Source organism: Cynara cardunculus, unplaced genomic scaffold (assembly GCF_001531365.2).
Source record: "Cynara cardunculus var. scolymus isolate 2C unplaced genomic scaffold, CcrdV1 Un_Scaffold_495, whole genome shotgun sequence".
Lineage (NCBI taxonomy): Eukaryota > Viridiplantae > Streptophyta > Magnoliopsida > Asterales > Asteraceae > Cynara > Cynara cardunculus.
The window spans coordinates 130490-140430 of NW_020200582.1; the positions used below are offsets into that span (position 1 = coordinate 130490).

A 9941-nucleotide genomic window follows, 5' to 3' on the forward strand; every position below is an offset into this window, starting at 1 on the left:
TTTGTTCCAATAAGCTATCCATTAAACTGCTGTTTCGAGCAAGCAGGTCTTGCATCAAACACAGCATATCACCAGCCCCATTCACTTTCTCCTTCTTCTCCCTCAGCCTAGAAACTGTTTTCATGTCAATCTTCCATTTCTCCCCTTGCTCTTTTACCATTTGATCTTCACAATACTGAGGAATACCATTTTCTACCAACAGCCGTGTGATCAAACTAGGGAAATACATCTTCCCCCTACTTCTACCCGAGCATGTCCTAATGCTCTTCTCTATCACTCTCCCAAAGTTGATGGTCTTACCCGTAACTAGGCAATAGAGTAACAACATTCTTTCCACCGAGACTGAGCTGTCATGTGTGGTGGGAGCAATAGAGTGCCTCAAAAAGTTAATCCACACATTTGCATTGGCCGTAAGATTGTAGGCCTTAAAAGTTCTCAACATATAGTTCGAGTGATCATCCCAAACAGCCCCTGGTTTCCCTATCTTATCATCCACCTCAGTCAAATCTTCTATGGTCGCATGCCTCACCATTCTAGAGTAATCAGTCTTCTTAGGGGGGGTCTAGGCCATACAGCCGATTGATGGCTTTGGAATTGAACATGAAGGTCATTCCCCTAATAGATATCTTGGATGTGCTATTTGCTGCTAACTCAGCATAGAACTCTCTAATGAGAGTCAAGTTATAGGAAGTTGGAACCATGCACATTTTTTCTATACCATGAGCTTCTACCACCTCTCTTATAAATGCAAATTCCCTAATGCTTTGCCTATCAAATCCCTTGTCTGGGAATCCAACCCTGTTCTGGAACCTAGCATGCATCTTTTCAACAACCTTAGAACTAAAACCATTGTGCGGTCTGATCGGCCTTGGAATGGTGGCTGGCCTTTGGGCCATAACCACCCTCTTCCTCTTAGGTTTGGAGGAATGCTGCTGTGATGCTACAACATCAGTCTCAGAGTTTCTAAGAGACTCAATCATAACGCTTTGAGACCGGGTCTTCTTCCTAGGTGGTTCCTCATTAACCACTGCCTTTGACTTCTTTTTATCACAAGCCTTGACCAACCTTCTTTTCCTAGACACTACCTCAACAGGGGGTTCTTCATCCTCTTCCCCAAAAAATTCTTCATTGAGGTTGGGTATGGGATCATGAGGAGCAACATGAGGCATATCATCCTCATCATCTGTATCTTGCCCAGAGGCAGTAAAAAACAGTGGCTTCCTTGGTTTTTCAATAACAGTGATATTTTCGAGACTGCATGCCTCATCTTCCATAAAAATCTCCCCTGTTTGTGCCATAGAGTTATGGTCCTCCTCTTCCTCAGAATCAGAAGTGAAGAGGCTCTCAGGGGGTGTACTATCAGATGAGGATTGTACCTTTTGAGAAGTATCGAGTGATTCCTTATTGATGGTGGTCGGAGATGAAGTTGGGGCCTTCTTTGGAATCGGCACAGTGGAGGATTTCACCATTTCTTTGACTTTCTTCAAAGGATATGAAAATGGGATAATGGCAGTGGACGACACCATTTGAAGAGGAGTCACGACTATTGGTACTTCCGGCGAAATGGGGTCGACGGCGACTGGAGTGGAAGATGGTGGCAGAGACGGCGACGACGGTGGCAAAGGTTGCGACGGTGAGTCTTCATCGATAAGGGTAATCGAAGACTCACCCTTTTTCTTCTTTGCAACAGGGAGTCTCTTCCCTCTCTTCGCCGGTTGTCCGCGTGAAGACACGGGAGTATGTAAGGCGGCAGTAGCCACCGGCGATGGTGAGTTAGGCGGTTGCGCCAGCATCTGTTCGGCTGCACTTGATGGTGGTGGATCGCAAACTATGGCTCTCTTCACTCTTGCCATTTTCGAACGTTGGAGATGGTGGGGTGGGACGGTTACCGATCGAGAGAGAGAGACATTTAGAAAATGAGAGGGAAAAAAGAGAGGAGAAAAAGAGGGTTTTCTAATAATACAAATGGGTTTTTACAAAAGGCAAGGGTAACATGGGAAGAAGATGAGGTTGGGTGATGTCATCCTTGGGAGCATGCAAAACTTGAGTGTACTTGATTTGAGTCTTTCTTTTTCAACCAGGTGCCTTCCAACACTAGTCACATTTGAAGGGAAGGTTTCTTGACAACATTAGAGAGATGTTTGAAAAGGTGGTAACCAAATGTCCTCTCAATGACAAATAAGTACTTCTTCCTTACATCTTGTACCAAACTCGGCTGGCAAAAAGAGATGACCACATTTCTTAAAAAAATTAATTTTTAAGAATGACATCATGCAATTTTTTAAAAAAATTTTCAGACTTCAAAATTTTCCAAGATTTTCCATTAAAGGCTAGGGTTTTCAGATGCTGCAGCAAAACTTCAGATTCTTTGTGATGACTGACAGGACTGCAAAACACACAAAAATTAATGACAATATTATTAATAATATTAATAACAATAAAAACAGAATTTAAAATGAATATAAATATTTACAAACACATATTTTGGACTTATAAAAGTCCAAAAATACCGAAGCTTTTAGTAAAGGGTAACAAAATTCACAGAGCATAACTCTAGAATTTCTACCGGATCATGAAATAACTTTACTCTTTGACCGTTAAATTTGAACACAGAATTGTCATCGGGATTGACTAGGTCAACTACTCCGTATAGATAAACTTTATGAATGAAGAAAGGTCCAGACCAACGGGACTTGAACTTCCCCGACAACAGTTTTAAACTAGAGTTAAACAAAAGAGCTTTCTGATAAGCTCTTAACTCCCGGTGTTGAATTCTTTTATCATGCCATTTTTTTGTTTTATCTTTATAAATCTTGGCATTTTCATAGGAAAGATTCCTATGTTCCTCTAATTCATATAACTGGACTTTTCTTTTACTGGCAGCCATATTTGGGCACACATTTAATTCTTTGATGGCCCAATATGCTTTGTGTTCTAGTTCCAAAGGGAGGTGACAAGCTTTACCAAAAACAAGCTTATATGGGGACATACCAATAAGTGTTTTAAAAGCAGTACGACATGCCCATAAAGCGTCATCTAATTTGAAAGCCCAATCCTTTCGGTTTGGCTTGACAACTTTTTCTAAAATTCCTTTTATTTCACGGTTTGAGAGTTCAGCTAATCCATTGGTTTGCGGGTGATAGACATTTGCTATTCTATGGTTAATGTTGTACTTTTCAAGAACTCCATTCAACAAGTTATTTACAAAGTGGGTACCCTCATCACTAATTAGTGCCCTTGGGGTACCAAACCTTGTAAAAATCTGATTTTGAAGAAATTTGACCACAGTTTTTGCATCATTAGTAACACAAGCCATGGTCTCTACCCATTTAGACATATAATCAACAGCCACTAGAATGTATTGACAATGATTGATGGGGGAAATGGTCCCATGAAGTCTATCCCCCATACATCGAACAACTCTACTTCTAAGATCCCATTAAGTGGCATTTCATTCCTTTTGGAAATGGATCCACTTCTTTGACACTCATTGCATCTTTGTGCAAAATTGTGGGCATCTTTGAAGAGAGTAGGCTGATAAAATCCATATTGAAATACTTTACCAGCTGTTCTTTGGCTCCAAAGTGTCCTCCATATGCTGCTTGGTGGCAATGCTGCATGATTGCTGCCACTTCAGTTTCAGGGATGCACCTTCTCAAGATTTGATCTGCACTTATGTTAAACAAGTAAGGGTCATTCCAAAGGTAAGCTTTAGTATCATGGAGAAACTTTTTGAATATATGGCCAGAAATATCATAAGGTCTAATTCCACAAGCCAAATAGTTTGCTATGTCGGCAAACCATGGTAGCTTTGATTCTAACACTAGAATTCTCTCATCAGGGAATGTTTCAATAATCTATCCTTCTTCTTGGGTCTCTATAGGCTTATTTAATCTTGACAAATGGTCTGCAACTTGGTTGTCTACTCCTTTTCTATCAACTATCTCAAGGTCAAACTCTTGCAACAACAAAACCCATCTTATTAACCTAGGTTTAGCATCTTTTTTAGAAATCAAGTACTTGATGGCAGCATGGTCAGTGTGAACAATGACCTTTGTTCCCATCAAATATGATCTATATCTCTCAAAAGCAAAAACCAGAGCTAAAGTTCTTTTTCAGTTGTTGTGTAGTTAAGTTGTTCTTCATTCAAGGTCTTACTTGCATAATAGATTGAATGAAAAACTTTTTCCTTTCTTTGACCTAAGACAACTCCAACAGCCCAATCACTGGCATCACACATGATCTCAAAGGGTTTGTTCCAGTCAGGAGCAACAACTACTGGTGCGGTTACTAAATCTTTCTTCAAAGTGTTGAATGCATTTCTACATTCATCCGTAAAATCAAACTTTTGATCATGTTGMAAAAGTAAACACAAAKGTTTTGAGATTTTTGAAAAGTCTTTTATAAAYCTTCKGTAAAACCCAGCATGACCAAGAAAACTTCGTATTCCCTTGACAATAGTTGGTTCAGRTAGTTTTTCAATGATTTCAAGTTTAGCTTTGTCTACCTCAACTCCTCTTTTGGAAATCAAATGTCCTAAAACAATTCCTTCTTTAACCATGAAATGACACTTTTCCTAACTGAGAACCAGATCAGTCTCTTCACATCTTTCAAGACTCCTTTTTAGATTTTCCAAACAATTATCAAAAGATGAGCCATAAACTGAAAAATCATCCATAAAGATTTCTATGGATTTTTCAAGCATGTCAGAGAATATGGATGTCATGCATCTTTGAAAAGTTGCAGGAGCATTGCAAAGTCCAAATGTCATCCTCCTAAAGGCAAATGTACCATAGGGACATGTGAAAGTGGTCTTTTCTTGTTCCTCGGGTGATATGGCTATTTGGTTATATCYRGAGTATCCATCCAAAAAGCAGTAATACTCYTTTCCAGCCAACCTGTCTAACATCTGATCAATAAAAGGCAAGGGAAAGTGGTCCTTTTGAGTGGCTTTGTTTAGCCTTCGGTAGTCCATACATATCCTCCAACCAGACACTATTCTTGTAGTGATGAGTTCATTTTTGTCATTGGTGACAACAGTAAACCCTCCCTTCTTTGGGACACACTGGATTGGACTAACCCAGGAACTACCAGCTATTGAAAAAATTATTCCTGCATCTAGCCTTTTCAAAATTTCCTTCTTCACTACTTCTTTCATGACCAGGTTCAATCTCCTTTGAGGCTCTATAGATTTGAAGTTCTTTTCATCTAGGATGATCTTATGTTGACATATAGAAGGACTAATCCCCTTWAGGTCAGCAATGGTCCATCCTATGGCTYTGGTGTGCAACTTCAACATATCTACAAGCTTCTTTTCTTGATGTAAATCTAGGGTAGATGATATGATGACAGGTAGTTTACCTTCCTCTCCTAGATATGGTTATTTCAAGTGAGATGGGAGTTGTTTTAACTCTAGATCATGTGGTGAAATTATAGACGGGGTAAAATTCTTAAGCTCACTATTGTCCAACAACTCAAATGCTGCAGCATCAGATGAGACATCACCTTCTAAATCCTCAACAGTATCATCACCTATCTCAACACTATCCTCCTCCTCTAGCTTACAGGCCTTCCTAACTCCTTCCTCATAACACATTGTCTCAATCTCAGTGACTTTCTGATCTTGGAGTCTCATGGTTAGCTCTCCCTTTTGGACATCAATCAAGGTTCCACCAGTGGCTAAGAAAGGTCTTTCTAAGATTATGGGAATATCTTTATCAGCCTTAAAATCTAGGATGATGAAGTCAGCCGGAAAGATGAATTTGTCAACCTGAACTAAGACATCCTCAATCTTACCTTTTGGTTAAGCTATGCTTCTATTGGCCAATTGCAAGGTGACAGTAGTGGGTCTAGCTTTTCCTATGCCTAGGGTGTTAAAAACAGACAAGGGCATAAGGTTGATACTAGCTCCTAAGTCACATAGGGCTTTCCCTATCTCCTTCCCTCCTATTGAACAAGGAATGGTAAAACTCCCTGGATCTTTCAGCTTAGGGGGTATTCTATTGGTCAAAAGTGCACTACATCCCTCAGTAAGAGCTACGGTCTTATATTCGTTTAACTTTTTCTTCTTACTCAAAATATCTTTTAGGAACTTGGCATAACTGGGCATTTGCTCAATTGCTTCAACAAGAGATATGTTGATGTGCAATGCTTTAAACACTTCCAAAAACTTCTTGAATTGTAGTTCTTTCTTTTGGTTTCTTAACCTTTGGGGAAAAGGAACATTAAGAGGAACTGGCTTTATGATGACTTTGTTTGGTTGTGTTGAACAAGATGGGTCCAGAGTGCCTAGAGTCTTGGTCTTACTTTCTTGAGGTTCAGATGGGATTACAACTTTGGTTTTTGGACCTGTTATAACTTCATCCTCAATTGGCTTTTTCCTAGCAACTTCTTCAAGGAATAACAAAGGATAGTCCGACTTAGGAGGAACAAAGGTGGTGGTCTCAGGAAGTGGGTTATCCAAAGATTTTGGTGGACTTTCAGTAAGAGGGATCATAGGTGTAGTCTCAGGTTTAGACACAACCTGTTCACTTTCTTTTGGTATGGTCTCAGTTAATTCCTTACCACTCCTAAGAGTCAGTACCTTCACATGTTCTTTTCCTAGATCTCTCGGGAATTCCGTGTTACTAGGTAAAGTACCAAGGGCTCTACTATTCTGATTAAGAGCAAGTTGGCTAACTTGTGTTTCCAGGTTTCTGATGGCAGCACGTTGTTGATTGACAAAAGATTGATTTTGAGTCATCATTTGCTGCTATGCTTGGGACTGAGCCACAAGTCCTTTTATCATAACTTCTAAGGAAGATGATGAATCGGATTGTAGAGGTGGTTTAGTCTGAAAAGGTGGTTGATTACTTTGAAAATTCTGATGATGGTGATTCTAAGAATTAGAACTGCTTGCATGTTGATACTATTGAAAATTAGGGTTTCCTTGCTGCTTATGGACTGGGGGGGGGGTTCAAACTTGGACTATTCCATGAAAAATTTGGGTGCTGTCTCCAACTGACATTGTATGTGTTAGTGTAGGGATTCGATCTATTATGAACATAATTCACAGATTCAAAATTATGTGGACACAGTTCATAAGAGTGTTCCCCTCCATAACATACATTGTACTGAGAGGACAGCTGGAATAGGTGATGTGATAGCTGACTGCACTCCTTGGCCATAAGTTAGATTTTTAAGCATGTTGGCCATAGAAGAGAGTTGTGCTGTCAATGCAGTATATGCATCAACATCATGTATTCCTGCTGTCTTCTTTTGCGATTGAGCACGTGGATCAGCCCAATGTCCATTATTAGTAGAAATTTTCTCTAGGATCTCATATCCTTCATTGTAGGTCATAGCTGTAAGGCTCCGCCCGCAGTCGCATCGAGCATCTGTTTGCCATGGGATTTAACCCATTGTAAAACGTCTCGAGTTGAATACAGTATGGGATGCCATGGTGTGGGCATCTCCTTAACAACTCTTTGAACCTTTCCCAAGCGTTAGGAACAGCTTCATCGTCCATTTGTTTAAAAAGACAAATTTCATTTCTGGACTTAGCGTWCCTAGTTGGTGGAAAATATTTTTGCAAAAACTTTTCCGCCATATTACTCCATGAAGGCACAGACCCCGGAGTTAATGAATTGAACCATGCTTTTGCCCGATCCCTCAGAGAAAATGGGAATAAAGTGAGTTTCAGAGCGTCATTAGACACTCCCTGGATCAGGAAAGCATCAGTGATTTCCATAAAGGATTTCAAATGTGAGTGTGGGTCCTCCGAAGGTAATCCGACAAATTTGCCGTTTGTTTGCAACATGTGAAACATAATCGGTTTTAGTTCAAAATGAAGAGTGGTCATATGCGGCCTAACTATCCCGGAATTCAATTACTCAAAATCCGGAATAACATAGTCTTTGATCCATCCATTTTTGGAATTTGCCAAATTAATGATGTTCGGAGTTTGCTCTCTTGGTTGTTCATTATTTTCCGAATCTGTGTCCTCATTATGATTATTATGATGGTGGTGTTCTTGCTGAAAATTCGGAAAAGGTGGTATTGTCCCAAAGGCAGGCGGTTGATTTTCTAAATGTGGAATCTCAGGGATGATTGGGGGAGGTAACTCCATGTTAGAAGAGAGTAGAGCAAAAAATGCTCTTTGAGCAAACTCCGAACATCATTAATTTGGCAAATTCCAAAAATGGACGGATCATGGACTATGCTATTTTGGATTTTGAGCAATTGAATTCCGGGATAGTTAGGCCACATATGACCGTTCTCCATTTCGAGCTAAAACCGATTATGTTTCACATGTTGCAAACAAATGGACAATTTGCCGGATTACCTTCGGAGGACCCACACTCACATTTGAAATCCTTTATGGAAATCACTAATGCTTTCCTAATCCCGGAAGTGTCTAATGACGCTCTGAGACTCACTTTATTCCCATTTTCTCTAAGGGATCGGGCAAAGGCATGGTTTAATTCATTAACTCTAGGTTTTGTGCCTTCATGGAGTAATATGGCGGAAAAGTTTTTGCGAAAATATTTTCCACCAACCAGGAACGCTAAGTCCAGGAATGAAATTTGCCTTTTTAAACAAATGGACGATGAAGCTGTTCCTGACGCTTGGGAAAGGTTCAAAGAGTTGTTAAGGAGATGCCCTCACCATGGCATCCCGTACTGTATTCAACTYGAGACGTTTTACAATGGGTTAAATCCCATGGCAAAACAAATGCTCGATGCGACTGCGGGCGGAGTCTTTACAGCTATTACCTACAATGAAGGATATGAGATCCTAGAATTTTTTTTTGCTAATAATGGACATTGGGCTGATCCACGTGCTCAACCGCAAAAGAAGACAACAGGAATACATGATGTTGATGCATATACTGCATTGACAGCACAACTCTCTTCTATGACCTATATGCTTAGAAATCTAACTTCTGGCCAAGGAGTGCAGTCAGCTGTCACATCATCTATTCTAGCTATCCTCTTAGTGCAATGTGTCTGTTGTGGAGGGGAACACTCGTATGAACTGTGTCCACATAATTCTGAATCTGTGAATTATGTTCATAACAGATCGAATCCCTACACTAACACATACAATGCCAGTTGGGGACAACACCCAAATTTTTCATGGAATAGTCCAAGTTTGAACCCCCCGGTCCATAAGCAACAAGGAAACCCTAATTTTCAACAACATCAACATGCAAGCAGTTCTTATTCTCAGAATCACCGTCATCAGAATTTTCAGAGTAATCAACCATCTTTTCAGACTAATCCACCTCTACAGTCCGAATCATCATCTTCCTTGGAAGCTATGATAAAAGGACTGGTGGCTCAGTCCCAAGCATAGCAGCAAATGATGACTCAAAATCAATTTTTGTTCAATCAACATAGTGCTGCCATCAGAAACCTGGAAACGCAAGTTAGCCAACTTGCTATTAGTCAGAATAGTAGAGCCCTTGGTACTTTGCTTATTAACACTGAAGTCCCTAGAGATCTAGGAAAAGAACATGTGAAGGTAGTGACTCTTAGGAGTGGTAAGGAATTAACTGAGACCATACCCAAAGAAAGTGAACAGGTTTTGTCTAAACCTGAGGCTATACCTATGGTCCCTGTTACTGAAAGTCCACCAAAACATTTGGATAACCACTTCCTGAGACCACCACCTTTGTTCCTCCTAAGTCGAACTATCCTTTGTTATTCCCTAAAGAAGTTGCTAGGAAAAAGCCAATTGAGGATAAGGTTATAACAGGTCCAAAAACCAAAGTTGTAATCCCATCTGAACCTCAAGAAAGTAAGACCAAGACTCTAGGCACTCTGGACCCATCTTGCTCAGTAAAACCTAACAAAGCCATCATAAAGCCAGTTCCTCTTTATGTTCCTTTTCGCCAAAGGTTAAGGAATTAAAAGGAAGAACTGCAATTTAAGAAGTTTTTGGAAGTGTTTAAAGCTTTA

General features: G+C 40.1%; 2 non-coding genes across 2 annotated transcripts; one reads left to right on the plus strand and one right to left on the minus strand.

The window, feature by feature from the left end:
- Positions 1–7433: 7433 nt before the first annotated feature.
- LOC112501732 lies at positions 7434–7540 on the plus strand. Its single transcript, XR_003067559.1, has one exon. It is a non-coding gene; the product is annotated as a small nucleolar RNA R71 (small nucleolar RNA).
- Positions 7541–8547: 1007 nt separating this feature from the next.
- LOC112501731 lies at positions 8548–8654 on the minus strand. The gene has a single exon (XR_003067558.1). It is a non-coding gene; the product is annotated as a small nucleolar RNA R71 (small nucleolar RNA).
- Between the last annotated feature and the right edge of the window lie 1287 nt (positions 8655–9941).